The sequence below is a fragment of the Phyllobates terribilis genome, unplaced genomic scaffold, assembly GCF_046119375.1.
Source record: "Phyllobates terribilis strain yellow unplaced genomic scaffold, ASM4611937v1 Scaffold_4__5_contigs__length_816908805, whole genome shotgun sequence".
Classification (NCBI taxonomy): domain Eukaryota; kingdom Metazoa; phylum Chordata; class Amphibia; order Anura; family Dendrobatidae; genus Phyllobates; species Phyllobates terribilis.
The window spans coordinates 583,096,233-583,113,324 of record NW_027362764.1 but is presented as its reverse complement, the minus strand read 5'-3'; the positions used below and the strand labels follow the sequence as shown (position 1 = coordinate 583,113,324).

Genomic DNA, 17,092 nt, shown 5'->3' with positions numbered 1-17,092 from the left:
TCCCCTAATCCCCATCATAATATGCATTGCCCCCCATCCCCATCCTGGTATCCATGGCCCCCCATCCCCATTTTGGTATCCATGGCCCCCCATCCCCATCCTGATAAGCATTGTGCCCCAACCCCCATCCCCCTTCTGATATGCATGGCCCCCATTCCTATCCTAGTATGCATGACACCCCTCATTCCCATCCTGGTATGCATTGCCCCCATTCCCAATCCTGATATGCATGGCCCCCTCATCCCCAATTCTGGTATGCATGCCCTCCATCACTATCCTGGTATGCATGCCCCCCCTATCCTGGCATGCACTGAGGTGAGCTGCAGGGATATTCACTCCTCTCCAAGCCGGGACTATGGGTGTGGAGAGGAGTGAATATTAATTTTCTTTAATAGCGCACGCTGTCAGTCGCAGTGCGGCTCCTGCTGCAGCTCAGCGATCCTGTGTGCCCACTACTAAAGATAATGAATATTCACTCCTCTCCATGCCCATGGGAGTGGGAGGAGTGAATATTCATACTCTCTAATAGCGAGCACACAGGATCACTTAGCAGCTGCAGGAGCCGCGGCAGCTGCTGACAGTGCGTGCTATTAAAGAAAATTAATATTCACTCCTCTCCACGCCCATGGGCGTGGGGAGGAGTGAATATTCATTCTCTTTAGTAGCGGGCACACAGGATCGCCAAGCTGCAGCAGCTGGCTACTGCTTGTGCCCTGCTCCTCCACCACCGCTCTCCCCCACCCCACCATCCACAATGTATTATCTGGACTATGAGATGCACCCCCCACTTTCCTCCAAAATTTTGAAGGAAAAAAGTGCATCTTATAGTCCAAAAAATACGGTATATATTACTGTGTATGTACAATTGCTCATTTTGCCTCTTTACCCAGTTAATTCTTCTTCTTTTCTATTAGATCTATGACATCATGTGATTAAAAACTGGCTTCCTGTTTATGCATGGAGCTGATAAGGATTCAGCTAGTCTGTTTTGAATCATGTGATGTCATAGACCTAATGGAAAAGAGAAGAATTAACTGGGTGCAAAGGCAAAATGAACAATTGTAAGTTATTTATTTTCCTTACTTATAAAGCGCCATTTATTCCAGAGCACTTTACAGACATCATCGCCACTGTCCCCATTGGGACTTACAATCTAGACTCCCTACCAGGATGTCTTTGGCGTGTGGAAGGAATCCGGAGAACCCGGTGGAAACCCACGCAAACACGGGGAGAACATACAAACTCCTTGCAGATGTTGTCCTTGATGGGATTTGAATGCAGGACTTCAGCGCTGCAAGGCTGCAGTGCTATCCACTGAGCCACCCTGCTGCGTACAAAGTGCCATATAATATGATGACTGCAATATATTAAGAGAATAAAAATTTTGATGAGAGTGCTTCTTTAATATCCAGGATTAAAGTGAACCCGTCATCTCCAGAAATGATTTTTACCTGCAGATATACTGGTATGCAGGAAAAAAGTGTTTAAACCATGTCTGACTGGCTTACTGGACCAGTTGCTTCAGAAGTTTTAATCTCCCAGGAGCCGCTCACTGCCAGGCACTACACAGTGAGCGAGGCTGTAATATTTTCCCAAAACATTGACAGCTTGCTCTGCAGTGTGTGTACGCGCTGTGTGTGTGTGTGCGCAGAGCAGACTGTCAATCAATGTGACGGAGGCAGTGAGTGATTACAGCATGCTCAGTGTGTAGTGACTGGTGAATGTAACAGCTCCCTGCACCGCCCCTATGACTGGAAGTAAGCGGCTGCTGGGAGAATATAACTTCCTTTTCTCCCTGAAGCCGATGCTCCAGTAGGCCAGACAGGCATGATGTAAGCGATGAACCACCATAAATGCAAGTAAATAACGTTTCTAGAGTTAACAGGTACCAGTTGGATAAATCTGATACATTTTAAGATCATCTAGTCTAGTTTGCACGATCTAAAAGTTAGACACCTATAGTAAATCAGCTCCCATGCTTCCCATTGCACAATGCCTGAATAGCAGCTATGTAGGACTTCAACAGTACTGTGAGCGAAATGCACAGAGTGATGCAATGTCCCCCCCATAGAAGATTTTAAATGCGCCTTATATTGTTCCAACCAAATGTACAGTTCGTACTCATTTGGGTGAAATGCTTTATATAATTTTGAGCTGTGTATGTGACAGTAAGGGGCAGCTGCAGCTTCGGGTAATTTAGGTTAATATTTAACATATGCAATTTGCACCTCTCCTATACATGGTCACAGCTGGTGAAAACAAAATATACGGTTACTACGACAGACGTTGTAACTGCATATTTATGGAAAGAGCATTAGCATTAGTCATTAAAATTGTACTTAAGTCACATTGAATCGGAGAGCACAGGTTAAATATAACAAGGCTAATTCTGATATGCGCCCTGAATAGGCAAATAGGAAAGTTAAAATGTAACTTGTGCAGTTTGCACCTCTCCTATATTTGGCCACAGCTGGTCTGGACAAAATATACCACATCAGACGTAATAACTATATTTTTAACTACAACTGACTTTAACTAAAATCTTACGTAAATCACGTTGGATCAGTTAGAGACCACGAGTTAAATAACTCTAATTCTGATATGCCTGGATAGTCAAATAGGTCAAGTTTTAATCAGCAGTTGTCTTTCATATTGTGTTTCTAACTTGAAAATACAGTATAATTGCCTACCTCAGCAATTAATTTAAAGGGAGTATTAGTCTATAACCCCCCATACACTTTAGATAGCTCTTGGTGGAACAATAGTTTGGCCAATTGTTCAGCAGTCAGCTATCTCCTCTGATCTGACACTCCCACTGGCAGGAGCTCTGTCTCTGCCATGCGCTCATGTGTTCTCTATGAGAAAGTCGCTGCCAGACATCTTTGGCGTCATCTTCTCTGGTGTCAGCTGTTACAGAACAAAAGTATCTGCGATCCAACATGGACATGCCAGATCCTTCTTTCTCCCAACATTATAAGTTGGGGTACATAAAAAATGCAAAAGCGCAATAGGGTCTTATCCAAGTAATAAAGAGAAAACAAGTGTGGGGGGTGATCACTTTATGGGGTTGTATGAGACACAACCCTTAGAATTGCATAAATAACAGCTGCTGCATTTTCCAAAGGAAATATATACATATGTGCCAAGGGTGATAGAAGTATCTTGCACTGCTGATTAAATGACAAGCCACAATGAGATGAAGAATTGCTGATTTAATGTCAACACGTTTAGGAATTACCCCGACTCCTTTTTCAGGACAACCTGACATTTTGAAACATAATGGGCATTTCTGCAGATTTAAAGATCTGGCATGACCTGCATTTCAGCGGATTTACTTATTACCAATGTAAAATATATCCATTAAATTTAAAAGGATTTCATAAGTTTGTACAATGTTAAAGGTTTTAAAACGTAATTGTCATAATTTATTTTTGCTTATTTCAACGCATACATTTATTCTTTCACCACAGTTAGGGGTAACGCTCATTACCCTTTTTATATCATTTTTATTTTTTTATAAATGTATCTTCATTGTATTATTTTATTTATTTACCTATATATGCATATATTTGTCTCTTCGACTTAGCTTTAGTTTGCTGCATGAACTTCACACACTTCCCTTTCTCATTTTTTTCCAATTATACATGTTTCCTTTTATGGTAGGTACTATGGGTCGTTAGTGCAATTATTATTATATTGATTATTTCATTATGAAGTGAGTATGTGTATCTATTTATTATGTATCACTTTATTTGTGTTGATATGTACACATTTATTATGTACTTTAATATATACACAAACCAGCATTTACCATATATATTTATTCAGTTACTCTCTCCTGTTCCTCCACACCAGTGTTTTAATGTATATATATTTTTTATAATATATTTTTATTTTCTGCATATGAAAATCTTTGTTTTCTTTTATACAGTTATATGAAAAAGTTTGGGCACCCCTATTAATCTTAAGCTTAATGTTTTATAAAAATTGGTGTTTTTGCAACAGCTATTTCAGTTTGATATATGTAATAACTGTTGGACACAGTAATGTTTCTGCCTTGAAATGAGGTTTATTGTACTAACAGAAAATGTGCAATCTGCATTCAAACAAAATTTGACAGGTGCATAAGTATGGGCACCTCACCAGAAAAGTGACATTAATATTTAGTAGATCCTACTTTTGCAAAAATAACAGCCTCTAGTCGCTTCCTGTAGCTTTTAATGAGTTCCTGGATCCTGGATGAAGGTATTTTTGACCATTCCTCTTTACAAAACAATTCCAGTTCAGTAAAGTTTGATGGTCGCCGAGCATGGACAGCCCTCTTCAAATGATCCCACAAATGTTCAATGATATTCAGGTCTGGGGACTGGGATGGCCATTCCAGAACATTGTAATTTTTCCTCTGCATGAATGCCTGAGTAGATTTGGAGCAGTGTTTTGGATCATTGTCTTGCTGAAAGATCCATCCCCTGCGTAACTTCAACTTTATCACAGATTCTTGAACATTATTGTCAAGAATCTGCTGATACTGAGTGGAATCCATGCGTCCCTCAACTCTTACAAGATTCCCGGTGCCAGCATTGGCCACACAGCCCCAAAGCATGATGGAACCTCCACCAAATTTTACTGTGGGTAGCAAGTATTTTTCTTGGAATGCTGTGATTTTTGCCGCCATGCATAACGCCTTTTTGTATGACCAAACAACTCAATCTTGGATTCATCAGTCCACAGGACCTTCTTCCACAAAGAAATTGGCTTCTCCAAATGTGCTTTTGCATACCTCAGCCGACTCTGTTTGTGGTGTGCTTGCAGAAATGGCTTCTTTCGCATCACTCTCCCATACAGCTTCTCCTTGTGCAAAGTGCGTTGTATAGTTGACCAATGCACAGTGACACCATCTGCAGCAAGTTGATGCTGCAGCTCTCTGGAGGTGGTCTGAGGATTGTCCTTGACTGATCTCACCATTCTTCTTCTCTGCCTTTCTGATGTTTTTCTTGGCCTGCCACTTCTGGCCTTAACAAGAACTGTCCCTGTGTTCTTCCATTTCCTTACTATGTCCCTCAAAGTGGAAACTGACAGGTTAAATCTCTGAGACAGCTTTTTGTTTCCTTCCCCTGAATAACTATGTTGAATAATCTTTGTTTTCAGATCATTTGACAGTTGTTTTGAGGAGCCCATGATGCCAATTTTCAGAGGAGATTCAAACAGGAGAACAGCTTGCAAGTGGCCACTTTAAGTAGCTTTTCTCATGATTGCATACACCTGGCTATGAAGTTCAAAGCTCAATGAAGTTACAAAACCAAAAAAAGTGCTTTAGTAAGTCAGTAAAAAGTAGGTAGGAGTATTTAAAACAAGAAAATGATAAGGGTGCCCATACTTATGCACCTGTCAAATTTTGTTTGAATGCAGATTGCACATTTTCTGTTAGTACAATAAACCTCATTTCAAGACAGAAACATTACTGCGTCCAACAGTTATTACATATATCAAACTGAAATAGCTGTTGCAAAAACACCAATTTTTATAAAACATTAAGCTTAAGATTAATAGGGGTGCCCAAACTTTTTCACATAACTGTATTTGCTTAATCGAACATAATACAATTGGTGTCTGATGTTGTGATGTGTATATTAGTAATTTTGTATTCATTTATATATTTTCTTATTTCTCCTTGATGGTACAAGAGCTATTTCCCCACATTCCCATCTGGACCTATCTGTTATCCTCTTTTTTTCTCTTCTGTCCCTGCTGATCTGACTTTATGGCAGTCTTCCACCTGTGCACATGCGCTGTACGATGCGGTCACGTCTCAATCAGGCTATTGCTGCAGTCGTGTGACCGGACCGCCAATCACATGTTTACTCAAGTGGCTCCACTCGGGTGATACTGCATATCACGATTCATAGGCGGCTCTGGATCTGAGGTCCATCAATGCATGCGCCAATATTGTTTTTTTATTTTGATTAATGACACATGTTTTTATCTTTTTATTTGTTGATGTGCTATAAAAGGACCTTACTTGTTGGTCTGATGCCACCCCATCACAAAGGATCGGGTCAAAACGCATGTCAAAGTTGGTGCCAACAGGAAGAGATTGTCTATTGGTTCATGCTTCTGCCATTTGTTATTTTGGGTCTTCATTACAGCCTTTCTAAAAGTTGTATTATGTGTACACTGCATTGCTATGATTATCACCCTGCTGTTGGCATTAGCATGTGGTTTTCACAGGTCTTACCTTTAGCACTATGCTTTACTTCTGTTGCCTATGCCCATAGGACCTGTGTTATATATATATATATATATATATATATATATATATATATATATATATATATATATATATATACACAGTATATATAAGTATATTCTCCTGCCGACACCGCCGATCTCCTCCTGTTTGTTGTGGCATCTCTTTTCCACTGTAATTTACTGCTTTTTACCTGTGTGTATATATGTGAATTATTAATAAAAATATATTTCTATACACCTTTAAATCTCTGGCTAACTACCCATTTATGTGTAGGGATCGTGCTTGTGTTTGGTGCTAGTAGTCCCTTATATGTGTGATGAATAGCCATAGAATACTCATATTCTCATAATGTTTATGTTCTCTCTTATGAATTTTTAGATTTGGATTTACATTTTTTTAGACTGCAGAAAACACGGGTCGTTGAGCCGAGTGATTGGCTGCAGCGGCCACTTGCGCTGTTGATGGGAAGTCACTGCAGCTTGTCAACAAAGACAGAAGCAGCGGTGGCAAGGCATTGCTGGATACAAGAAGGGTGAATAACAGCCCAGTTTATTAGTTTGTACATCTACAAGCCTTTGCGTTTATCCTGGGCAATCCCTTTAAGCATGCAGTATACACGTTATTGCAACTAGTTTTAATCATTTACCAACAGTTCACATTTCCTTTTTCTCTTAAAGGGGATGTAGATAAAAAACACCATTTCAACTATTTTCAATTCATTTTGCCAGTTATGTAAAGATACTAACTTGAGAGGCTGTTCACACTACGTTACCTCTCCATTCAGAGCTCTGTTGGGGGGCAGTGGACTATGTTATTGTGTCCATGTAGAAAAAACGGACACTGGTGGAAAGTGGGTCTAAAGTTCCATATCTTAGATTCTGTTTGCCTTTTTGACCTCAAAGCTCTGACGGGGTCTGAATTCTATTTTTCAGCCATTCAGAAAGAAGCCCCCTTTTAGAGTCCTACACTGAGAAATAAGATAGTGAATGTGAACAGACTCCAAGATGAAACACATTTATGAATCAGCTGGATGAATTCTCTAACCGTTTCCAACAAAATTCTTAAACTATGAAAAATTTGTAAAGAGCCGATGTGTTTATAATGATACATAAGAGATACATTCTGATTATAAAATTCCATGTGCCTGATTGCAGTATTAATCATTTCTATACATTTTATTTGACGCGCTCCACGTGTAACCATGTGCTTGGTAAAAGTTAAAGAAAGACTATGACATTTTCTGTAAGAAATGATGCCATCATATTAACGTGTACAATTTCTTGTCATTTTATTTCACACATGGAAAGAATGTAAGCAGAGTATGTAAAAAAAATATTAATTAATATGCATATTTGTCTTTTATACCTTATCCCCAGTCTATTGTTCATTACTTAATATTATTTTAAATGCTAAAAATGTAATGTTGGATTAAGATTACTAGTGTAATATTTTATATACTGCCATGATATATATCATTATAAACTGTTTTGTAGAATTCTATTATTCTAAAAGTTTTAACAATTCAAAAAAATGCATGAAACAAAAATACGTTATTTTATTATTTCTACTTTAATATAATATTTCAGTTCATTCAATTAGTAATACTGGTTAGTATGTATTATACTTGCTTCTTCTATAGGAGATTTCTATTTTTCCGGATTTCATTGTGACATGGCAGCTTATGAAGGGTGAGAAAGCTGTCACTAGGAAATCTGTATTTTTCTACATGGTAAATATGATATGCAAATTCCATTTTTCCTATACAAAAGAATGTTCCAGGACATACAAGCATGATAAAACCTGTCTTCATTCCTTTCTATGTAGTTCATCTCAGGCATAATACGAGAGTCGTGGGGTTAATAAGTTACCCAGCTGTGGACCTGTCTTATTTACTGTGCTCGCCATTAGCTAGTTAGGCTGCATTGTTCCTCAGTCGTCATATGAACAAAATACGATTTTTTTTAAGTGTGCATTAATTCCTAACTCACTTATCATTTTGTAGAATTGACATTTTGTTTTTATTAAATTAAAATATAATATGAGATTAATATAAAAATCATTAATGCTCACCTTCTATGTTTATGCAGAATATTATCTAGTAGTCTTCTTATAATGGCTCTCTAGATTAGTTTACATTGACCCACAGTGAAAAATTAAAGTAATCCAAAATTATAAAATTAAAGCAAAAATGAAACATAAAGCCATCAATAACACACTTACCTGTTTAGTTTGTGCAATGAATGATCAGCTGTAGTGGTGACTCTAGGTGGGATGGATCCTGGACCATCCTGGGACAAGTCCCGCTGGTGTGAATGTGTGTGAAGATATACCTCGGATATATACAATGTGCAGAGGATATCCTAATATGCCTTTCATTCAACTCGCTGGGCAGGTTTTTACATTCTGTGTAACATGGAATGATACCAGAATTTGCTGGCATGAGAAGCTAGTCAAACCGGTTCCTCAGTCATTCAGAAACAAGTCCAACCAGTCTGCATCAAAGGCTAGGGCAACATGCTGTGGCTCAGCACCACTAAGCTCCATCCACTTCTGTGAATGATTCATTCCCTCGTCAACTCCCAACGAATGGAGAGAGAATGTTGTAGCCTCTAGCTAAATAATTTAGACTCCTGTGGGAGTGTCAAGCATCCGTGTCAAGTACAGAAAGATCCTGCAGATTCATTTGTTGAAGTCCAATGTCTTTTTATATCACGTGTGTACATGGTCGCACAGGTTGAAATAATAAAACTAACACAAAGATCATTTATATTTGGGGTCCAGGGACAAACCCCCGTAACAGAGGAGTCTTGTGCAACGACATCATATGAGCTCCATGATTTCCAACTAATTTGAGGTGCGTCCTTGAGCTTACCTTCCTCAAGCCCACTGCTGAGATGTCTCATTGTGTAAGAGTATATTCACATATCGTTCTTAGTTTACATTTGGCATGTGCACCGGTAAAGCTCCTGGCGCACAAGTGAAATGTTCAGATAGGACCCCGTTTACCATGGTATGTATTTTTTTCTTAACTGTATATTTCCTATATTGAGTAGAGCCTTACCTGTCTGAAACCGACTTATCCGAGCACCTTACTCGAGTAATACCACAGTCATAGCAGCTTACCTGTCTAAAACCCAATTTACCTGTGCATCTAGCAATAACCACATTGTTAGGCGCTACCTCCCAGAAAAATAGAGAATCGCAGGCAGTGGTGTCCAGTAAAGCGGTTCCTTTATTAAAATTACTTTGACACGTTTCAGAGTTGGATGGACTTTTTCTTTGGACATAACTTTAGACTGATTAACAGATCAATAATTCAAGTATATATAGGCCTAAAATGAAGTGGTAAAATAAGGAGTGGTGTTAGAAATAAGCATCACTCTACAAAACCTAAAATAGTATATAAAGATATACTGTATAAAAGTGATGGTTTCAAAACCCTTTGAAAAAAAGCAATTTTTTTTCTCCACAATAGGGCTGTGAAAATTTTTCGTGGGCTGTGAAAAAATAGGGCTGTGAAAATCATGGAAAGTGGCAGCGTTTTTCTAGAAATGTTACTTCAGTCACTGACTGGAGCAACATTTCTGGCAAGGTGCATAGAGGTTCATGCCACTGTTAAGATGTGCCTAATTCATTAAGTGATGTGTGTCTTCTAATGAATTTGATACATCTTATTCCAGCAAGCTCCTCATAATCCCCTTCCTGACATTGGACATACGCGTACATTGTGGTTTGCAGGTACTTCCTGCTAATGGGCATAGTGGAACAGGAGCTGTGCACGCACAATCATCACCGGGAGCTCAGCTTTGCTGACAGCCAAGCTCCTTCTGAAACAGCCAGGGCTAGTGCCTACACCGCCCCTCACTGCTTAACCCTCTAAATGCCACAATCAGTAGCGATCGCAGCATTTAGTAGGTTTTGAGAGTAAAATGGCTCCATCTTTCACCCCATCAGCAGCCCTGTAATGGGTTCGCAGTCAGCTGATGTAAGCAATCGCAGCTGGCGGTCAAGTAATGAGCTCCAAGTCTGGCAGCTATGGTGGCCTGTTAGATCCTGTCATAAGCATGTGTATTGCAATGGATTAGAGTAGTAATCATAGAATCATAGAATGTTAGAGATGGAAGCGACCTACGGGGTCATCGTGTCCAACCCCCCACTCAATGCAGGATTCACTAAACCATCCCAGACAGATGTCTGTTCAGCCTCTGTTTGAAGACTTCCATTGAAGGAGAACTCACCACCTCCCGTAGCCGCCTGTTCCACTGTTCCATCAGAAAAATAAAGTTCAAGTCCTATAGAGGGACTAAGTAAAAAAGTTTAAAAAAAATTGTGAAGAACAAAACAATTTGTGGAAAAATATGGTAAAAACAAAAATAAACTCAAAAAGTACACATATTTGGTATTGCCGCAGTTGGAACAACCTGATGTATAAAATTATCTCACTATCTAGCCCCTATAGTGAGCACCGTAAAATAAAATAAAAGACATGGCATAAATTATGTTTTTTCATCATTCTGCCAAATAAAAAGTGATATAAAACTTGATGAAAAAATCATATATAAATAAAGATGGTATCCCTGAAACAGTCATCTTCTCCTGCAAAAAAACAAGCCCCCACTCAGCTACATACATCAATGGAAAAGTACAAAAGCTATAGCTCTCAGAACAGGGACAATCCTGATTGGATACACCTTGCTCCCGGTGGGATGGCTTTTTGATCAAAATAGTGTCAGCTAAGTACTAAGTTATGTACATGTACGATTACTATTTACTTATTTACTTACTGCAGGGTATTTGCTCATTTTATTTTAATGCTTGGTTCTAGCATATGCCAGCTAGATTCTAGCACTTATACCAACATGTGTTCCGGCTCATTTCTTTGGTTAAGCACCCAGAACATGGTGATGGAAATAAAAACTTTTACCTATTTTCCCTTGTGAAAATGTAAAATCTGGGGCTAAAACAATATTTCACTGCCCAATGATATACCATTTTGTGAAACACTTGTGGTGTCAATATATTCACTGCATCCCGATATGAGTTAATTGAGGGCTGTAGTTTGTAAAATGGGGTCACTTATGGGTGCTTTTGACAATGTGATATGGCACCCCCAAACCATTCCAACAAAATATGCACTTCAATATAGCGCGCCTTTCCTTCTGAGCACTGCACTGTGCCTAAAAGTACTTTCCAACTACATATAAGGGTATTAGTGAACTCAGAAGAAATTGTATAACAAATTGTATCATCCATTTTCTCCTATTAGCCCTTTTGAAAATTAAAAACTTGGGGATAAAGCAACATTTTAGTGGAAAAAATGCTAATTTTCATTTGAACACACCAATGTTATACAATTCTGTGAATCAACAGTGGGCCTAAAATGGTCACTACACCCCTAGATGAATTCCTATAAAGGTGTAGTTTTCAAAATGGGGTCACTTATAGGAGGTTTCTGCTGTTTTGGCATCTCAGGGTCTCTCCTAATGTGACATGGCATTTGCAATTTATTCTAGCAAAAATTGTGCTCCAAATTGTGCTTCTTCCCTTCTGAGCGCTGCCGTGTGCCCAAACAGTAGTTTCCAATCACATATTGGGTATTGGCATATACATTGAGGGGTGCAGCTTTTAAAATGGAGTCTTGTTTGTAGTTTTCTGACATATAGACCCCTCGAAATCACTTCAAAAGTGAAGTGTTCCCAAAAAATATAGGTTTTGTAAATTTCATTGAAAAAATGAAAAATTGATAATAAACGTTTACTCTAACTTACTAACAAAAAAAAGTAATTTCAAGAATGTTGCTGACATAAAGTAGACATGTGGTAAATGTTATTTATTAATTATTTTGTGAGGTACTGTATGTTCTGTTTCACGAGTTTAAAAAAAATCAAAGTTTGAAAATTGCAATTTTTTCAACGTTTTTTCACATTTTATATATGATTTAAGTTTATTAATGAAAATATCAACCTAACTTTACTATCATAATGAAGTTCAATGTGTCCCAACAAAACAGTCACAGAATCACTGGGATAAGTTGAAGAATTCCAAGGTTATTATCACATTAAGTGACACTGGTCAGATTTGAAACATTTGGCCTGGTCAACAAGGTGAAAACTGGCTTTGGCAGATGCAGCATCCACTGGTGAGAAGAGCTTAGAACCTACACCACTTATTTCCAAACTGGTCGTTCATGAGAGGCAACCTATTTTATACTGAGTTTTTGCAAGAATCCTAAATCTGGATTCTGCATCCATGTTTAAAAGGGTTGTCCAGTGAAAATACATAAGTCATCATTATCCAGAGGATGAGTGATAACTTGATGATCGGTGGGTGTCCTATCCCTAGGACCCATACCGATTGAAAGAACAGAGCACTTTTATCTCCAGTAGAGTGGCAATGCGTATGCTCTATTCATGCCCTATGGGGCTTTCGAAAGCTTTACTTGCCTTTTTTGTGCTAACATCATAGAGAATTAATGAAGCCCCATTAGGGATAAAAAAAATTCCATTCTGCTGAATAGCGCGAGTTTCAATGGTCGAACCCCACTTATAAGTAAATTATGACCTATCCTGCAGATAGGTGATAATTTATTTTCACCGGACCACCCCTTTAAATAGTGCTATACCTGAAAACATACTATTTAGGATTTTTTTTATGTTTTTGGGCTCTAATTTTGCTGTGCAATACTTTACAGGCTGCAGCAAATGGATTAATTGCCTAATTTGGTACTGAATGAGTAAGCTGTTAAGGAAACACACCCTGTCTGTTTCAGCTTTGTTAAAATACTACAGATTCATACATGATTTCATTATTGTTGCTTCAGCACTTCTCCTCCTGCTTAAAGAGCTCAATGATGAAAGAAAATATGGATTTGTAAACTCTTTTCAAGCAATTTTTCAAGTCAAGATAATTAGCATTATGCCGCAGGGCACAATATCTGAAGTGGCACAGTCATCTAAAGTCATTTTCATTCTTTCTTCTTAAATCATATCTTGGGCGTAAATTTTGTGGGAAAATACAGTTGTCAAATTGAAAAATGTCAACAAAAGCTTACTGCATACAATTTATTTATGTTTCAAAACATTTTATTCTCAAAAAGTCTTACTATTTGTGTATCTAGCTATGTCATCAATTGGGACAGGAACAATATCTATGATTAAAACATCATCAAGAGTAACTTGAAAAATGGATTTTAATTTCGAAAAACACAGTGAGCATATACTTCAAAAGAAGAAGAAAAAGGGCAATTAAGTGGGAGTCTGTCACTCCCAAAACGCTAACAAAATCACTTATACAGCTCGGTAGTGGACTTAGTACCTTTAAAAATCATACCTGTGCATAGCTTCTAATGGTTTATTTGGCATCAAAAGGCTACAAGTTATTCTGTAGGCAAATAAATTGGCATCGGTACACCCTTAGTATGGCTCATTGCACCATTATGCCCCCTAAAATGTGCATAATGAGCACTCTGATGTGCCCTAATTCTGCTCTTGTTTCTGGCTTTGGTCTACGGCCGCTGCTCAGTACTGTACTGTAGACAGGAGCCAGCGATGAGAGCCATCAATGACAGTACATAAGCCTGGTTGCTGGGTCAGGCAGTGGTCACTTGTGCACTGTCAAACTATGTCAGTGCTCAGTATGCAAGTTGTGGGGGCTAATGGCACAGTGAGTCCTTGGCCACACCATGGGTGCCTCATAGTCCCCTCATTTGCATACAAAATAACTTTTTTATGCCAACTAAAGGACTAAAAGCCATATTATAGGTATGATTTTTAAAGGCATTAAGTCCCTTACATACCGTAAAAAGAGATTTAGTTAGCATTTTGGGGGGTTCCAGACTCCCTTTAAAGTACATCTGTCACTAGAGTTCTCAATACTAACTGCATACGTATAGTACATAGATCTGATGTGGATGGTTTACCCTCTTTAGAAACTCATGTCTGTATAATCCTGAAATAAAAGTGACTAACTTATGATTAGCAAGACTCAGAAAATGCTCATTTTAATATTAGGCATCTAACAAGAAACTTTCCAAAGGGAGTATACTATACAGCCATTTTGACATGGATTTCCAAAACTAGACCAGCCTCATCAAGTCTAAGAGATTTATTTAATTATGTATATGTAAAGATGGTGGACTGTGCTGTCGCGTTCCTGTCCCTAAACACACCAATCATGTTGTGTATTGTGTAAAGTGAATAATGTCTTGCGTCTTTTGTATATATCTTGTCATGTGGATTGTGTTGTAATGTACTGTGTGTAGTGGGGCTATAAGCAATGTTAGTAATGTATAGTGTATAAAATAGGTAGATTAGGGATAGATAGTTGACTGTAGCATAGGAAGTGACATTAGGGTAAGATAGAGTTAATGTTTGGGACTAGCCCATATGGGGTGGGTTAAAGGTTAGGGCAAGTGACTGTTATTGTAAGGCGAGCAGTTCGAGTTTGGGGTGCGAAGTGAGCAGTGCTGCCTAAAGGGTGATCCATAGTGAGAAGAGACTAAGACGAGGGATAGTGTGATTCTAACAAGAATTTACTGATGAGACAGAGTGCCCTAATGGAGAAGGATCCTTGGAGAGGACGCCGAGTCACGAACCCCAGAGCTTGTAACGCAGAAGATATCGGGCCTAAACAGGACTGAGTACGTGGGACCATTGGGGTCCTGAGTGCAAGTGTTCCAGGGCACCAGTAGTGGAAGAAATAGGACATGAAACCAAACAACAAGTAAGGATACTTGCTGATCAAGACTCTAGAATTAAAGCTGGGTTGTGGTGAAGTAGGGAGAAACAGTGTGCTTCACTAGCCCTGGAGTAAACTACAGAGGAAGGATACTGTGTGGAAAATGCTTCATACTGTAAAGGAAATGTCCATAAGACTTTGTACCCGCTATCCCTTGTATATAACCTTTAACAAGTTTCTGTTTAGTAAAGACTATTTTTGAATGGCGGTCTCTCTTATTAAACTGTGAAACCTACGGTCCTGGCCAGCCCACACCACCGGCTACATGCAGCCTGCACAGGTGTAAGGCCCTCATAGCATAAGGTCCACACATCCAGTCAGGACCCACACTTTCATGTCGCGCGTCGGGGTGTAAAAGGAGATGAGTGCCTTGCCCGCAGCTTCTTTTCTGCACCTCGCTACATATACAGTTTGTATTGTGAAATTTTGTGATGGATGCACTTGAAGGAGAAAACTGAATAGAAGAATCACAGAGTTCATGGCCAAAGTCTGAGATTGTGACCAAAAATATCAAGTATTAGGTGTGAGTCCTCCACATGGTTTTATAGAAAGACGAGTGACGCGCCCCCTGGGCCTGTGCTGTGCAGGGGGATACCCGGAGCCGGATCGCTGGGGGTTGTAGTCCTCCGTGGCGGTGACCCGGTCCGTGCCCAGGGCGGTCAAACCAGTGGCAGTCTATTGGTATTGTAATTGTCCGACTACGCCACCCGTGGATTGCGGTCAGTGGGGACCGCCGCTGCGCTGCAGACCGCTGAGGCTGATGTAATTTGCGCAGCCGAGTATGGAATAACTCCCCACGGGAGAAGTATTGCCTCAGGGCAGCTAATGTGAGATGATGGGAGTGATGGTGTGAGCGTACCGGTAGTAATGGTGCTGGTGCGGCGATGAAACACAGAGACGTGTGGTGCAGTTCAGGGTCTTTACTGGTGGTATAAAGCAGACCCTCCCGGGAGTACTGGTTAGCAGTAGGGGCCTGGTCAGTCTGTGAGCAAGCAGGATCTCCCCTGGCCAGGTGGAGTTGTAGGCCTCCCTGACTATCTGCACTCTTTCCTGGCTACCTTGCTCTATGTGGGTAGAAGTAGCCCACGTCCCTGAGTATGCCGTGTGGTGCTCACCCGTATGGCCGGTGACTTGGGGCCTTCCGTTAGCCTCCGCTTCACGATGGCGGTGCTGGTCCCTTGCTTGTGACCGTGCCTCAGGGCTTCTAAGGCCAGAGGACATGGAATCCCCTGCCGGTTGGATTCTGCTGCTGGACCTGGATGTCCACACAGCCTCGGACTCCTTGTCCGGGTTTAGTGTCTTCAGCCAAGGCGAGCTTTCTAGCTTCCAGCCTCTGGCACTCACTCCTGCTCCTACAGAGCTCCTGTTGTCACTTTCCCTGTGTCTGCTGTCCTCCAGACCTGACTGTGTCTCTGTCTGGGACTTCACACACTAATCCCGCCCCAGACCCAGTTTATAAGGGCAGATTCCTCCCCTCCCAGGTCTGGGTGGGCCGTGTTGCATGCTTAGGGCTCCTGACCAGAGAAACCTCCCACTTGCTCTCAGACATAATATCTCTATTACTGTGGTAACCAGACCCCTGGGGTGCCACACGAGCAATAGACCAATGTAGCTTTGCTGGTAGGAATGGCATCTTCCCTCTGATAACAGGTTCTATCATTCCAGAGCTGTCAATTAAAGATGAGGAGCGTGGGGGACTAGGGGAAACCATGCAGGTGGGAAGGTGTATATAAATTATTGGCCCCGCCGTGAAGCACCGAGCACCTGTACTTGGTTTTAACAGTCTTTCTGTGCTGACAGTCCCTTTAATGGTGCAGGTCCCAGATTTTAAGCACACATCTGACATTCATGGCACATGTAGATATGCCATAAATGTGTAAGATCGGAATTATTTAAGGGTTGTTCTGAAACAAAATTTGAATTTCAACCTAAGTTTCTATCTAAGTGAATAATCTAATCAATTTTCTAATATACTTGAATTAAACATCCCCTACCATTTTGTCAGTGACATCTGTGTCAGGGGCTCGGCTTAAATGGACACTAAAATGCTGAAGAATTGCACTATTGAACATGAAGGGGCTGTTCAGCTTGGGCTCCCTCTGTAAA

At 40.1% G+C, this 17,092-nt stretch overlaps 1 protein-coding gene across 1 annotated transcript in view; it reads right to left on the bottom strand.

The window, feature by feature from the left end:
- RBBP8 (RB binding protein 8, endonuclease) overlaps positions 1–8,852 on the bottom strand; it is a 100,207-nt gene extending 91,355 nt beyond the window's left edge. Inside the window, exon 1 of the mRNA XM_073679155.1 lies at positions 8,471–8,852. The gene's annotated coding sequence lies outside the window, so the exon portion shown is untranslated. The remainder of the gene's footprint in view (positions 1–8,470) is intronic.
- Between the last annotated feature and the right edge of the window lie 8,240 nt (positions 8,853–17,092).